This window comes from Dama dama, chromosome 24 (assembly GCF_033118175.1).
Source record: "Dama dama isolate Ldn47 chromosome 24, ASM3311817v1, whole genome shotgun sequence".
NCBI classification, from domain to species: Eukaryota; Metazoa; Chordata; class Mammalia; order Artiodactyla; family Cervidae; genus Dama; species Dama dama.
The window spans coordinates 45071892-45088734 of record NC_083704.1 but is presented as its reverse complement, the minus strand read 5'-3'; the positions used below and the strand labels follow the sequence as shown (position 1 = coordinate 45088734).

The window sequence follows — 16843 nt, the reverse complement described above, 5'->3', positions numbered from 1 at the left end:
ATTTGGAAAAAAAAAAAATGACATATATAGGAAATCATAAAGAAACCAATAAAAGCTAATAGAATTAATAAGAGTCCAGGGAGATTTCAGTACTTAGATTCAGTATACAAATATCACTTATATTTCTCTGTACTAGCAATGAACATTCCAAAACAAAATCTAGAAAAAAAATTGCATTAAAAATATTTAAAGATCATGAAATTTTAGGTGTAAATTTAACAAAAGAAGTGCAAGACTTGTATGCTGAAAATAGCAAAACACTGTTGAAAGAACTTGAAGATATAAATAAATGGAAAGACATCCTGTGTGTTCCTGGACTGGAAGACAATACTGTTAAATGAAAATACTCCCCCAAGTTGATCTATAGATTCAACAGAATCCCTATCAACATCCAGCCACATTTTGTTGTGACAGTAACCATTTTATTTTATCTTTTGTCATACCTTGCGTCATGTGAAATCTTAGTTCCCTGACCAGGGCCCACACACACAATTTTAATTGATAAGTTCATAAATCTGACTGTCGACCATTGCTACAACCTTCAGTTAAGTCGCTCAGTCGTGTCCGACTCTTTCAGTTCAGTTCAGTTCAGTTCAGTCACTCAGTCGTGTTCCACTCTTTGCGACCCCATGAATCACAGCATGCCAGGCCTCCCTGTCCATCACCAACCCCCAGAGTTTACCCAAACTCATGTCCATCGAGTCGGTGATGACATCCAGCCATCTCATCCTCTGTCGTCCCCTTCTCCTCCTGCCCCCAATCCCTCTCAGCATCAGGGTCTTTTCCAATGAGTCAACTCTTGGCATGAGGTGGCCAAAGTACTGGAGTTTCAGCTTCAACATCAGTCCTTCCAATGAACACCCAGGACTGATCTCCTTTAGGATGGACTGGTTGGATCTCCTTGCAGTCCAAGGGACTCTCAAGAGTCTTCTCCATCACCACAGTTCAAAAGCATCAATTCTTTGGTGCTCAGCTTTCTTCACAGTCCAACTCTCACATCCATACATGACCACTAGAAAAACCTTAGCCTTGACTAGATGGACCTTTGTTGGCAAACTAATGTCTCTGCTTTTTAATGTGCTATCTAGGTTGGTCATGACCTTCCTTCCAAGGAGTAAGTGTCTTTTAATTTCATGGCTACAATCACCATCTGCAGTGATTTTGAAGCCCAAAAAAATAAAGTCTGACACTGTTTCCACTGTTTCCCCATCTATTTGCCACGAAGTGATGGGACCAGATGCCATGATCTTCGTTTTCTGAATGCCAACTTTTTCACTCTCCTCTTTCACTTTCATCAAGATGCTCTTTAGTTCTTCTTCACTTTCTGCCATAAGGGTGGTGTCATCTGCATATCTGAGGTTATTGATATTTCTCCTGGCAATCTTGATTCCAGCTTGTGCTTCATCTAGCCCAGCATTTCTCATGATGTACTCTGCATAGAAGTTAAATAAGCAGGGTGACAATATACAGCCTTGACGTACTCCTTTTCCTATTTGGAACCAGTCTGTTGTTCCATGTCCAGTTCTAACTGTTGCTTCCTGACCTGCATACAGGTTTCTCAAGAGGCAGGTCAGGTGATTTGGTATGCCCATCTCTTTCAGAATTTTCCACAGTTTATTGTGATCCACACAGTCAAAGGCTTTGGCATAGTCAATAAAGCAGAAATGGATGTTTTTCTGGAACTCTCTTGCTTTTTTGATGATCCAGCAGATGTTGGCAATTTGATCTCTGGTTCCTCTGCCTTTTCTAAATCCAGCTTGAACATCTGGATGTTCACAGTACACATATTGCTGAAGCCTGGCTTGGAGAATTAGGAGCTACAACCTTAGTTATGCCCAATTCTTAGCTTTTATTACTACACGTTCCTCCCTTTTCCCTTTCTCTCAAGGAAGCATATCAGAATACAAGGAAACCAGAATCATAACCATAAATCTGCTCTCAACTGTTAAAAAAAAAAAAAAGTAGAAAAACTACTGGAGGTGTAGCTCACAAACCATCACTACCCACTGGTGAAATTCAGTATCAAACTTAGTATCCTGCCTGGAATGATCTCCCCTCACCCTCCCCAACACACTTTTTTTCAACCATACAAACCCTACCAGTATCTCATGATCCATCCACTCGATGGATGAAAATTCTTCAGACTCCCCTCTCTAGACTCTACCAAACTCACACACTCAAGTTTCCCAAGAGCCAGAATGGGGGTTAATTTGTATTGCTGTTGTTCAGCCATTACGTTGTGTCCAGCTCTTTGGAACCCCATGGACTGCAGCACGCCAGGCTTCCTTGTCCTTCGCTGTCTCCTTGGAGTTTGCTCAGATTCATGTCCTTTGAGTTGATGATGCCATCTAATTTGTATGTGTCAAGCCTATTCTCAGGCATACCCACTCACTGCTGAGCAGGGGAGACGTGGCAACCAGAGGGCACCAGCCCTGCCTGAAGGGGCAGCAGCCAGCAGCCCCGCCACGGCTGCCCTGTGGGGATGCAGGTCCCTGCCCACCAGACCTTCCACTGTTTTAAGAAAAGCCAAAAATCTTCTGCATTTTCTGTGAAATAGCCCAACTGTAAATGTTGGCTCAGTTAAGAAAGTTAAGAAGACAAAAACTCTGTAAACTGTACTTGACCCATGGAACCACTAATTTAGAACCTCTGGTCTCTATTGAACATATGAAGCTTAACAATGAATGAGGCTCATGTAAAGAGGTGTAGTGTATGTGTGTCTTAGATCACAACTTAGATTAGTATGTCCCAGAGAGACACAGGCAAATACCTTCTCTGGTGGTGCAAATGCTAAAGAATCTGTCTGCAATGCAGGAGACCTGGGTTCAGTCCCTGGGTGGGGAAGATCCCCTGGAGAAGGGAATGGCTACCTAATCCAGTATTCTTGCCTAGAGAATTCCATGGGCAGAGGAGACTGGCATGTTATAGTCCACAGGGTCACAAAGGTGTTGGACACAACTGAGTGACTTTCAGTTTCACTTTTTTTTCATGTGACAAGTAACTTGAAGCAGGTCTTTATCTTGTTATCATCAATGTTAAATTAAGTTTCAAATAATATAAGGAGGGACTGAGATATTTATAGTTAGAAAAGAAGGACACTGGTCAAAAAAGTTCAGGAACACTGAGCCTGATGATAAGGTGCTGGAAGGCAGGAATTAACCCTAATCTATTTTATTCTGCATGTATCCAGAGTGCTAATTAGGGACTTCCCTGGTGTTCCAGAGGTTAAAAGTTTGCCTTTCAATGCAGGGGACACGGGTTTGACCCGTGGTTGGGGAACGAAGATCCCACAGGCAACTAGAGTGAAAGTAAGCCAAAGGATTAGTCGTTCGGTTATGTCCGATTCTTTGCGATCCCATGGGCTATAGCCCACCAGGCTCCTCTGTCCATGGGATTTCCCAGCCAGCAATACTGGAGTGGGTTGCTATTTTCTCCTCCAGGGGATTTTCCTGACCGAGGCATCAAGTCCACATCTCCTGTGTCCCCTGCATTGCAGGCAGATTCTTTGCCCACTGAGCCATCAGGGAAGCTTAAAAAAAAAAAAAAAAACACAACTCACTCCCACATTATATTGGGAGGGGACAGGACGATGAGAATGGGTTGAGGCAACTAAGTGCATGCTGCAACTACTGAGCTGGCACGGCACAACTAGAGAAGCCTGCGTGCCACAATAAAGACCTAGCACAGCCCCCCCGCCACACACACATACAACCAGAGTGTCAAATATATAGGTTTGAATGGAGTTGATTTGAATATTTTAAGGAACTAGATTCCAGACAACCATTTCATGCCTTAGAAATTTAATTTTGCCCAATTGCCTATAGTTACCAATACATTTCCCAGCCATGAGCAAAGGATCCCATTCTAATCAGACCTTATCTGTGCCTACATATTTTTACTTTATAGTCTTAATAGTTCTAATTCATCTACCAGAGTAAAGAAAAACACCTGGAACAAAGAATACATTTGAAGCATATTAGTTAAACTCAAGTAAAAAAAAGAACATAAGATGAAACTTCCATGCCTCTTGTCTCTCTGCAAAGTAGAGACAGAGTCCTGTGACTTGGACTTCTTTTGTCAAAAGCATACCCATACCTTTTTGTTAGATAAACTTATTTGGTTTTCCTTGTGTAATGGGGTGAGTATTGAACACGGTTTCAATGCCTTTTTTTTTTTTTTCCCCCGCCAACTCAAATTGTCCCTTAGAGGCTCAAAGTACTAACAAAGTGCTTCGCTGCATGAAAGTGCTGTCTGCATTTGTCTGGCAAATATGATGCCAGCTAAAAAGCCTGATGGGTCTATTATTTGTCACAGGCATAACCAAGCTCCAGGCTGCTTCAACCAGAAAGTAAATTCAACTTTATAAAGAAAAAGTGTGGACAGGAAAGCCTTCTAGCAAGATTCCCAATAACCAGAATACAGACATGAGATCCTAAAACTAATAAAACATGGACTGGGGAAGGGTATTGATGAAGCAGTAGCCTAAGGAGCGATGTGGGAGGATTTGGGCCTATTTTTATACTGAAGGGAAAGTGATGGACACAGAGGTAAGGCTGCTATCACCTGCAATCCTACAACAACTCTAGGAATTAGACCACATTATCCTTGCAGCTACAGATGTGGATACAGGCTCAGAAAGGCTGGTAACTTGTCCACAGTGTTTCCCAGACAGTTGGTGGCCTACCTGGAGTTTGGCCAGGTCTTTCTGGCTCTAACGCTCAAGCCTAGTCACTATGTAACACCAGCTTCCAACAGGTCACCAAGACAGTCAGTGCCATTCAATTAGCTATGCTATGAAACTGCAGATTGCAGAGTATTGTTCATTTTTTAGCTTAATTTTGTTAAAGACGTAATAGAACAGCCATAAAAAAAATCTGGCAAGCTATAGGAAATCAGCCCTGTTGCTAGTAAATGTGTTTTATTCAAACATACATCAAGCACTTATTATATTTAAGATTCCCCAGATACTAGAGAGACAGAAATTCAAATACATTCATGACAAGCTCTAGTAACCTTTTTTTATCTTTTGTAATGGCATAAGTGGAAAGGTATTATCATTGAATGGAATGTTTGCTTACTCAGTGGCCAAATATTCATTGAGAAACAAGCTGGGTCAAAAATTGTCCTAGATTCTGAGGATGATTGAGTGACAGAGAAGACAGATAAGGCCCATGGCTAGAAGAAATATGCTTTGCTTCAGAATTAGACTTGGTGCTAGTGGTAATGAACCCACCTGCCAACACCAGGAGATGCAAGAGACACAGTTTCAATCCCTGGGTTGAGAAGATCCCCTGGAGTAGGAAATGGCAACCCACTCCAGTATTCTTGCCTGAGAAATCCCATGGACAGAGGAGCCTGATGGGCTACAGTCCATGGGGTCAGACACAACTGAGCGACTGAGCACACACAAGCAAAGCAAAGAAGAGCAAAATGAATGAGCCATTTATGGTTTGTGATAAATGCTGTGAAGCAAATACTGGGGTGCTCTGATAGAGAATAAATGGAAGACATTGTGTTTTAGACCAGGAAGACAGGGAGGACCTCCCTGAGGTGATGATGTTCAAATGACAAGTCAACCATGTAACAGGTTGAAGGAAGTCAATTATGGAACAGGTTGAGGGGAAAAATGGGTTTTCCCACCAGAGAGTTAGGGGTTGATGAAGAACCAGTGAGGACAATGAGTTTAGTTGTTTCTGGGAAGCAACAGCAGACCACCAACAAGTGGGTGCAGCAAGCCAGGGTGAGCTGGGGACTACGAGAGGCAGGAGGGAGCCAGCCAGACCATTTTGGGTATTGTACATCCCTGGAATGAGTTAGGATTTTATTCTAAACTCAGTGGAAAGCTATTGAATGACTTGGTCTTAAACCAGGGACTGCTGTGAACAGATGAATGGTTTTATTTTAGCTGGCATGTGAAGAAGAGGTGAGAAGGGGACTCGTGGAAGTAGGAGACGAGGCTCTAGCTGGGAAGACAGCACTTGGATGCCCACCATTCGCTCCCCAGATCTACCCTTCACCCTTTCCTATCCTGCTGTCTACCTCAGAGCCTGGCTTATAGAGACCCTGCCTTCTGACTTCCAGCTGGGTTCAGCCAATGGGAAGCCCCAGCCAGAGCTTAGAAGAAGGCAGGAGAGAGAAGCTGGAACATTCACTCCCTCAGCGCCTCACCAGCCCAGTCCCCAGGGTTTATCACGGGCTGCTTGTCTGCCTCAGCCGAGGCTGCTGGTCCCACTGGTCCGTGGTCTCTGTCCTGTGGCCTCTCCTATGCTCCCCCCAGGGACCCCATGCTCTTCCCTTCTCATGCACCTTCCCTCTCATCACCTTCAGTCCTTGGGCGGAAGCAGAAAAGGCTGCTATTAGCCTCAAGGCACTGCACTTGGGGCTTGTGGTTTGAAAATGATACCTTTATTAAACTCTAGTCAAATTACCCAATTTGTGTGTGCCATCTGTTTCCTGCTGGGTTCCTTACTGATATAGGGAGAGGCAAGATTTGATTTAGAAAAGTTCAGTTACTGTGATCCTTGACTAATATCCTGTTCTGCTGATGCTTTGTGTTTGTGAGGTAAGGGTCACAAACCCCAAAAATGTTAGTAAGAAATCATGCACCTCTTTATTTCCTTAGGAAATCCAATAACATAAATTGACCAAAGAGACAAAATGCCAAAATCACAGATGTGAGGATTCAGAAAACAAAACAGAATTTATGGTCACTGATACCTGAGTTCAGGTCAATTAGCAAGAGCTCTTGCTTAAATATTTAGATTTATATTTCTCATTCAATTTTTCATTTATTTAATCAGTGTTTATTGGGTGCCTAGTCCTTGCAGGGCGCTAGTTTAGACACCAGGGAAAGAGCAAAGACTATACCTATTCTCACAGAGCTTACACTCCAGAGAGTCAGGAAAGAAACAAGTCAATAATCACTTGCATGCTCATAAAAAACAGCTAAGGAGGACAGAGTGGGAGATTTCTATATTAGCGAGAATATTTCCTTTCTTAAAAGGTGTTATTTGTGCCGAGAACTAAAGGAAGGGATGAAGCAGGCAGTGATGATATCCAGGGGAAGCACGACCCAGGAGAAGAAGTACCAGAGGCTATAACTTAGCAACAGTGGCAGGAACTGAGCAACTGTGAAAGGCCAGTGTGGCTGGAGCAGAAATGGCCTGTCCAGTCAGGGAGACAGGCAGGACAAGCCCACTTGCCCCACCTGGAATTTTGGGCTTTTATTTTGAGAAAAGAAGCCATTAAGGTTTTAACAGAGTAGTGACAGGATATGACTTTGGGTTTTTTTGTCTTGCTTTGTCTATTTTTACTTTTTATTAATTCTTATTGGAGCACTGTTGCTATCTAAGGTTGTGTTAGTTTCCACTGCACAGCAAAGTGAATAAGCTATACATATACATCTATCCTCTCTTTTCTGGATTTTCTTCCTATTGAGGTCACCACAGGGCAATCAGTAGAGTTCCTTGAGTTATACAGTAGGTTCTCATTAGTTATCTATTTTATACATAGTGTCAGTAGCATATATATGTGTCTTACTTGTAAGAAAATCATTCTAGCTGCTTTGTTGCAATAAGGTAGCAAGGACAGAAAGCAGGGGCACACGAAGACAAAAGCATAGGGAAGAGATGCTGTTGTCTTGGACCAGGGTGGAAACATTTATGCTTGATAAGCTTTTCAGAGAGCTTCCCTGGTGGCTCAGATGGTAAAGCATCTGCCTGCAATGCAGGAGACCCAGGTTCAATCCCTGGGTTGGGAAGATCCCCTGGAGAAGGAAATGGTAACCCACTCCAGTACTCTTGCCTGGAAAATTCCATGGACAACAGAGCCTGGCGGGCTATAGTCCATGGTGTCCCAAAAAGTCGGACACAATCAAGCTACTTCACTTTCACTTTCAAGTTTTTCAGATACCCAAGTGGGGATGAGTAAGGCACTGGGTATACATACAAAGTCTGGAGTTGAGAGAAGGCGTCTGAGTTAGGCTGGAGATAGGGAATTGGACAGCACACAGCCATAAGCCTGAATGAGACCACCCAGGGAGTGAAGAGAGAGAGAAGAGACAAGTTCTCAGGATGGAGCATGAGACATTGGAGATGGACAAGTCAAAGAAAGGAGAAGGAGACTGTCAAAGAAACTGAAAAGGATTGGTTAGCAGGGTAGAAGGAAAAACCAGGAGAGGTGTTGTCCCCAAAGTCAACTGAAAAAAAAGTATTTTGAGAAGGAAGAAGCAGTCAAGCAGTCATGTGTTGTTGATGGATCAAGTGAGAATGGTGGAACAGGAAGTAAAGCAATGGATTTGGCAAAGAAATGGCTGACAGTGACTCGGAATATGTTCTAAGAAGCAGTAGAGTTGAAAGTCTGATGGAGACAACATGTGTAGACAACTCTTCTGATGTTCTTTACAATCAATGGGGAGCAGAGAAATTGTGGTAGATGGAAGGGGTTAAGCAGGTTTTCTTTTACTTTCTTCTTAATTTGGAGATATTACAGCATCTTTTAATCACTGCTGGGAATTATCTAGTAGAGAGAGGAACCAGGATGATACAAGAGAGAGCAGATAATTGCAAGAACAAGAGGGGATGGGTTCCAGGGCACCACGGAGGCCATGGATGGGAAAAGAACAGTTTATCCTCTGTAACAGAACATGAGTCCAGTTGTAGATAGGCTGGTGAGAGCTGGGGAGATTCCCTCCCGACTGAGCTTTCTCAGTATTACAGCAAGTGGGGAGGAGCCACTGGGAGTTTCAGGAGAGAAGAGAAAGTGAAATAGTCATCCAGAGCAAGGGGGTGGAGTAGAGACCTGCAGTAGGATTGTATTGGCCAGTGTACTGGTCCCTAAACTGCTTCTGATGTGAATTTATAAATTCCATTAATATCAATGAAAAGCATTAATATTTATCTCACGTAGAGGAAAAAAGTAAGATACTCATGTGAGGAAAATGCAGAGGATATAGTCATCAGAAGCTTCAAGAACGAGAATTCCAAACACTGCATTTGGTGGTGTACTCCTAAGGTCATCAAGTGAGGTTCTCACTGGACATGGGTAAGGAGCATACGTAGACCACTCACTGTGACCGAAAGTAAGATGAACTAAAGGGGTTCCCAATTTTCCCAACAAATGAGCAATAGAACAGTCAAATATATGGAAATGATCTTGATTTTGGATTCTTTCTCATTTAGCCTTTCAGGTTATGAGAATTTGAAAAATACATCTGAAACTCTACTTCTAAAAGCTTGCTTGTAAATTATTATCCCTGGTATATGAAAGCCCAGCTCTTAGATAGAACCAAAAAAAAAAAAAAAAAGATTAATGACCCCTGACATTAGAATTTAAAATGTCCTGCATGCAAATTCACTTTCTCTCCACTCTTTTGTAATGCAATAACCAGAGAGAATTAGAATTGCAAAAATGCCAAAAGAGCTACATGAAAATTATACAACAAAGTAGTTTCACAGTGATACTTAGAGAGGAATATGAAATGGATACAAGATAACACTGAGAGACATACAGTTATGTATGTGTGAGCGTGTGTATGTGCACATGCATATCTGAAAGAGCAAGACAAAAAAATATTTATTTCTTTGCTTTGTTCTCCCTAACCAAAATTTAAAATAACACTGGTTGGGTCATATTTCAATAATGTGACACATGGTTCCTATTTTAGTTCTAAATGATTTTTCATTAAGTAGTCTTTGAAATATTTACTTATAAATAAATATAAAGTAGATCTTTGGAATATCTGATTTAAAACAACAACAAAATCTAGCAATTATCAACACAAATTTTCCTGTACTCTCTGATACTATTTTCTTCCAGTGATTATTTCTTACATTCCTAGGCACCATAGAAGGCTAATAATATAAATGATTTTCTGTGGGCTTCAGCTAAACACTTCAACTGTGACAATGAAATGAGGTAAACCATTTCATGCTCTATAGCAGAAACATATTACATAATTCTAATAAGTTTTGAAAAATCACTTGGATCATATGATGCATCAGCTGCACAGGCATTACTGATGTCTGGCCCCTCCCCTCATTCTTATTTCCCTTTATGCGTCCCTCCCACTCACATAATGAAAGAAAGAGTATTTTATCTGCTCGGGTCATAAGGAGAGAGCAAAGAGAAACCAGTGTCTAACAAATGTCTCCTTATAGTTCTACTGGCTTCCATCAATCTAAGGTAATTTTGTTTAGATGATGGGCTCAAATATCCAAAAACAACTCAGTGACTAATTCAAAAGGCAGTGCAACCAAGGGCAGACACTTCCTGGCATGTATGGTGAGCAATTTGGTGTAGCACAAAGAGTAATGACATGGCATCAAAACACCACCACACTCCTTCAGTGTATCTATTCTCCCTTTTTCTGTTACTAATAGAACCTTGATTTTTTTTTTTTTTTTTTTGGAGTGACATTCATAACAATACTAATCTCCCCAAATTCCTTGCATCTAGGAATGATCCAAAATATATTAATTGACTAATAAGATCAATAAGAAGTTGCGAGGTGGGGCCTCCAGGAAAGTCTGCTGCAATGGGAAGACTCAGATGACACAAGCGGTTTGTTCATTTTTGCTTTTTGCCTACTGCCTTTCCCCTTCCTCCTGCCTCTGATGGCCAAAGGTGGAGCGGCCAGTTTGTAAGCATGAGGTCACATGTCCCATGGCAAGACATAGCCAGGCAGAAAGACAGGAGGAGCTGATGACTCTGAATTTGTTGAAGTATCCTAGGAAAAGTAAACCCCTCTTTAATTAAGCCATTTGTGATTGTTAAATTTAGGTGTCAACATGGTTTGGCATGGCAAGGAAGGCATGGCAACCCACTCCAGTATTCTTGCCTGGAGAATCCCATGAATGGAGGAGCCTGGTGGGTTACAGTCCACAGGGTCGCAAAGAGTCGGACATGACTGAGCAATTTCACTTTCACTTTCACTATGGTTTGGTCATGGTTCCCAGATAGTTGCTCAAACATACCTGAATGTTGCTGTGAAGGTATTTTTTAGACGAGATTAACCTTGAAATTGGGTTTCCCAGGTGGCGCTAGTGGTAAAGAACCTACCTGCCAACAAGGGCGATGTAAGAGACATGGGTTTGATCCTTGGGTTGGGAAGATCCCCTGGAGGAGGGCATGGCAAACCACTCCAGTATTCTTACTTGGAAAATCTCATGAACAGAGGAGCCAGGCAAGCTACAGTCCATAGGGTTGCAGAGTCAGACACAACTGAAGTGACTTAGCACGCATGCTCTCAACCTTAAAATCAGTAGACTGTGAATAAAACACATTGCCCTCTGTAATGTGGATGGGTGTCTCCAACCAGTTGAAGACCTTAGGAAAAAACTGATCCACCCAGAGCAAGAGGAAATTCTGCCAGCAGGCAGCCTTCATACTTGAGCTCCAAAATTAACTCCTCCCTGGTTCTCCAGCCTGCCAGACTATCCTGCAGAGTCTGTCAGGCCTCTCACAGCTATATGAGCCAATCCTTAAAATAAATCAATCTCTTCTGTCCTCTCTCTATCTTTATACACACACACAGGAAATACACACACACACACACACACACACACACACACACACACACACACACATATATATGAAAGAGAGAGATCTTCCTTATTGGTTCTCTTTCTGTGGAGAATCCAGACCACTGACCACTATACCACCATAATTGGGTGTCCGTTCATTGCGTCTGAATGCAATCTTTTCTGGCACATTTGAGATCTACCACTTCATGAGCTGCATAACTATGTACATTTCTTTGTGACCCCCCCCAGCCTCCAGATCTTCAGAATGGGAATATGACTAGTACTGACTCCACAGGCTGGTTATAAGTGATGCATGAGACAACATCTGTAAAAGTGCTGTGTAATTTCTAAAGCCCGGTGGAAATGTTAGGAAGCAATCATGACAGGCTCACTACAACAATTCCTGAACATAATTAATCTTCATTCATGGTTGCATTAATTTACAATAACCAGTACCTTTAAATTTGACCTTTAAAAAGTCATTATATTATTTGTCAATTATATCTTAACAAAACTGGGGGGAAAGCCATTATGAAACACTTGGAAGTTCAGAAAAGCACAGGGAAAAAAAATATTCAACCATACTCCTCCCCACAGCTACTGTTAGCTACTAATACCTATCATTTATTGAGTTCTTATTATGACCTGGAAGCATGTGAAGCACTTTAATGCATTACCCCTACTCTACAGAGAGAGGTGCTACTTTGTCCATTTTGTAAATAATAAAACTATGGATTAAAGAGATAAACGTGTCCCAGGGCATTCAGCTAGTAAGTAGCAAAACCAGGATTCAAACTGAGGTGTGAATGATGCCAAAGCCCATGCACTTAACCACCAAATTACATGGTAAGTGACAGGCTGTGTTCTTTGATAACATATTTGCTAAAGCAGAATGGCAACATGATCGGGTAACCATTATGGCTGGCTTTACTGACAGTATCAGCACCTTGCCCAGCACATAAACAAGGGAAGTTTCTCATCTTACAGCGTTACTAGCTCTCTCGCCCAGGCTTGCATTTTATTTTGAAATGAAGTGAAAGGCTACTCCACATTAGCTATTCCCTCTAATAGTGCCTTTTATTTCAGATAAAGATATCCCTCTGCAGGGCACCCTGAAGTTTATTTGCAGAAGACTGGGTTTACACTCCTTTCAAACTTCCCAAACAGTCACAATCTCACTTTATTTGCCCTCTAGTCCTCTGAGTTAAGAAGGGCATGTATTATTAACTCTGCTTTCCAGGTGAGAGAATGGACTCCTAGAGAGGTTGAGTAAGGTGCCCAAGGTCACACAGTAAATTGTTGGTACAAGCAGGATTGGAAAGCCCATCTGCTGACATTCAGCCCGGCACACTTTCCATTCTGCTGTGCTCCCTCCACCTGTTACTCCCACCAATCCCAAAGGGGCTTAGAGTTGATGGGTCATACCATCAATTCCTTAGGGCAAGACTGTCCTATCTGGGTAGGAAAACAAGTGTGCATACACACACACACACACACACCACAAACACACGTTAGATACACTGTAATTGTATCTGCCAAAATGGTTTTGCAACAATCCAGTCAAGGATGCAGAAAACTCCCAGACTATCTTTCAGAAACAGAGCCAGAGGGTCAATTTCAAAATGAAACAGGATTTCTTCAGCTGTGAGTGGATGGGTGGGGGGGTAAGTGGATGGACTGCATTAACAATGACACAGTGGACTGCAGGGTTAAAGCTCTTGTAATTTCCATTGCTATTAAGCTGTGACAATGCAAACCCAGACTGGGAAAGAAGCGTGCCTAAGAAAGAATATGAAAACATGGTTCACCTTAACTTTTCTATGACTTCCTATTTCTAAATTGTAGGATATTAAAACAGTTCTTTGGGAAAAACAAATGAGTGCTTTGACTCATCCTATATGATATTTATAAAAAGTAAAGTGCAAGAGAGCAATGACTAAGAAGGAAAAAATCAAGGATGAGACTAAGGTCACACTCAGCCATACTTGAAATCAAAGAAAGTACAAATGGAAGGAAAGTACCACACTGTCAAGTTAGCATCAAAGTCAGGATTTTCAGATGCAAACATCTGCCTTTCATAAGCTAGGCAAGCAGTCAGATTTTTGCCTCAACTGCACTGGCCCTGGCAAAGCAGAAGTTAACTTCCCTTCTTTCAGCTGGTTAGATGAGTGGATATCAGAAGGCAAACAGAGGAACTGCAAGATTTAAAGCTCAAAGACAAAAGACTGGCACTGAGGATGGAAGTTCCTAGTAAACTGAAACAAGAAAACTAAACACACTGTCAAAACCAGTGCCAGTGATCTCCCATTAAGTGAGGAGTGGCGCTAAAAGCTGTACCACCTAAAATGGTGCTATCTTATACAACATCAGAAAACCTCAAGTGGCCATTTTTTTCCTGCTACATTAGCAAAAGGAAGTTTAGGACGTTTAGACACCAGGAGAGTTGTCACTTTCTCAAAAAGGAATTTGCCACAGACTCACGGGTATTCCAAATGTGGACCAAGTTTCCTTTCTAACAAGAATTAATATCACTACTTAAAACAGAATGATGTCATCCAATGATTTGAAGCCCAGTAGTTTTGGCTGGGGAATGAGGATAGTGGGGAAAGTTGAGGGAAAAACCAGGGGGGAAAAAGAGAAAGAAAGAAAAATAGAGAATTAAATGTGATTTCACTAAAAGTCCTAGGATCCATGTGATCCAGTCATACTACCATGTCACAGAGAGAGAAATGCAATCCAAGATCCAGAAAGCTCTTCTCATTTTCCTGCCGACAATAACAAACTGTGAAAGGAAGGAGTTTATTTTTAATGCATATAAAGCATATAAAACACTCTACCTAATGATTCTCTTGCATAGCTGCTTTTCCCAAGTTTCTTCATGTGGTTGGCAGCTGGCTCACAAATGCTCTTCCTCTTGGCCCTTGTTCAAATGCTCTCACCCAAGCTGGGCCCTGCGTCCTGCTCACTCTCTTCACCTCTCAACTCTTTATTACATAATTCAATGCAACTTCTCAATCTCTTATAGTTTTCTTCCACTTTCTTTAGTTTTGAGAGGACCTGGAAGTTTACCAAGGGAAAACAAATTCTTTCTGTGTGGAAGCTAGGGAAACTGTGAAGATCAGGAATACCCATACATTAATAACTTTAACCTGTAACACATTACCAGTTTGTCCCTTGATATTCCATTGTCCCAAACTCGAAAGGTAACACTTAACAGAGGAGTCTTTTCAAATGATACACCAGGAATTCAAGACTCCAAGAGATGCAAGAAATTGAAGTCTGACTCCAGAGATTATGGTCTTCCTATAACATAAAAACAGCAGTGGGAAATAGAGTTGAAAAGAGATTGTTTTTCCCTACATCGTTTTGATCAACTCAGTAAACATCACTATACGTCAGGCACTGATTTAAGTATTAGAAAGACAGAGATAAGTAAATCACAATCCTTTTCCTCAAAGAGATCACAGTCTAATGTGATGGGTCCTGCCCCAAGGCAACAGGTGTGAGGCCCCGTACCAAGACCACAGAAGAGGAGCCCAGAATCAAGGTCACTCTGAGGCTGACTGAGTCCCAACTGAACCCCTTTGTAATCTTGCCAAAAGACCCCCTGATCATCACCAGCAGTCTACCTGAGCCATATTAGGCAAAAATGCCCACTCCAGTGCTCGTCCTTATAGTGCCCTAACCAATCATCTAATGCCAACCTTTCAGCAGGAATTTTGTCTTGAAGCTATAAAAATTGGCTAATAACTCAGGGAATTGGTTGGCTCTTAACAGTCTGTCAGGAGTTCGACCCACTGCACTCACAGTGCCTTGCACTTAATAAACTCACTCCCTTCTAAAATGTTCCAAGTTTGAAATTCTTTTCCAATCCATGCTCGGACTGCCTCAACATAATGCAGTTTCTCAAACTTCATTCTTTAGAACATGTGCCCTTGTTAAAAAAAAAAAAAGTTCCGTGGCCCAAATACCTTTTTAGGAAATGTGGCACATTCAATATCCTTTGGGATGTTTCCCATATCCATCTTAATCCTAAATTAAAGAAATTTTGTTTCTTTATTCCAACATTTCCCAAAGTTAAATTTATCACTGAGCCATTTGCTTTGCAAAATACACATCTTGAGATGAACTTACAAATGTTAGTTAGCACAGATTCCACCTTTAGTTTAAATAAATAAATATTTGTTATTTATAAGATAGAATAATGATTACAGGAGCATTTTCCATAAAGTAAATTGTATGTACATTTACATAAAGTAAATTGTATTTCAACCAAAAATGCAAGGTTGTCTCAGTCCACTCACTGAAATGAACAAGTGAGAAATGGGAAGTAAAGAAAAAACAACTGTAGGTTGGAAGCTATTTTGCTGGTGGAGGCAGTGGGAGAGGAGTCTTGCTTTCAGGGATCTTAGGGAAAATTGTGGTAAAATTAAATCCTTGGTATCTATTGGGGTTACAGTTGAGAAAACTTTTCAGCATTCAGTGAATGGATGGTGAAAATCCCCACATTACTGAGTTCCATAGCATGGCTCTATAGCCAGCTGCTGTGTCAATAGACATTTTCTTCCCAGGCCAATTCTGCAGTATAGTTTTGGGCACTAGTCCCAGAAGCTTAGCCTCAAGTCTGATTCTCTGGGATTCCCAATGATTCTTTGAAATGCTGCAGTGCTGTTGTTCTTTAGTCGCTAAGTCATGTCCAACTCTTCATGACCCCGTGGACTGTAGCCTGCCAATCTCCTCTGTCTGTGGAATTTCCCAGGCAAGCATACTGGAGTGGGTTGCCATTTCCTTCTCCAGGGAATCCTCCCAATCCAGAGATCAAACCTGCATCTCCTGCTTAGCAGGCAGATTCTTTATCACTGAGCCACATGGGAATCTGATATGTTGTATACCCTTTAATAAATTCATTTTCTATTTAAACTGGCCAGTGTAGATTCTGGTGCCTGCAACTAATACCCCTGACCATATTTTCCTTCTCCTACTTCCAAAAGCCAGGTGAATAACTTACAGCCATTCACAACCTAACATTTCCCTCTCAGGAAACTCTAATCTAGTAATATATTTCTGTGGACTCTCCATTGCCCTCCTTTAGCTTCTAAGCCTTAAGTAATGAATGAAACTGACTCTTATTTCTGAAATCCCACCTGCATTCCTTTTCCAAATCAATCTTCTTTCCTAGCCTAAGGCTAGCCTACTTACTGTATGAAATACACTTTCCTGTCAGTCAACATGGCAACATTTTTGGTGAGGTCAAAGCCTAGCTCTTAATTTATGTTTTGAGTTGTAAGAATATCCCTGGACACACCAGTGCTTTGAACCCA

At 41.6% G+C, this 16843-nt stretch overlaps 1 protein-coding gene and 1 non-coding gene across 20 annotated transcripts in view; one reads left to right on the top strand and one right to left on the bottom strand.

The window, feature by feature from the left end:
* FHIT (fragile histidine triad diadenosine triphosphatase) overlaps nt 1-16843 on the bottom strand; it is a 1512191-nt gene that overhangs the window by 1002829 nt on the left and 492519 nt on the right. The window lies entirely within an intron of this gene.
* On the top strand, nt 7688-7759 carry TRNAC-GCA (transfer RNA cysteine (anticodon GCA)). Its single transcript has one exon. It is a non-coding gene; the product is annotated as a tRNA-Cys (tRNA).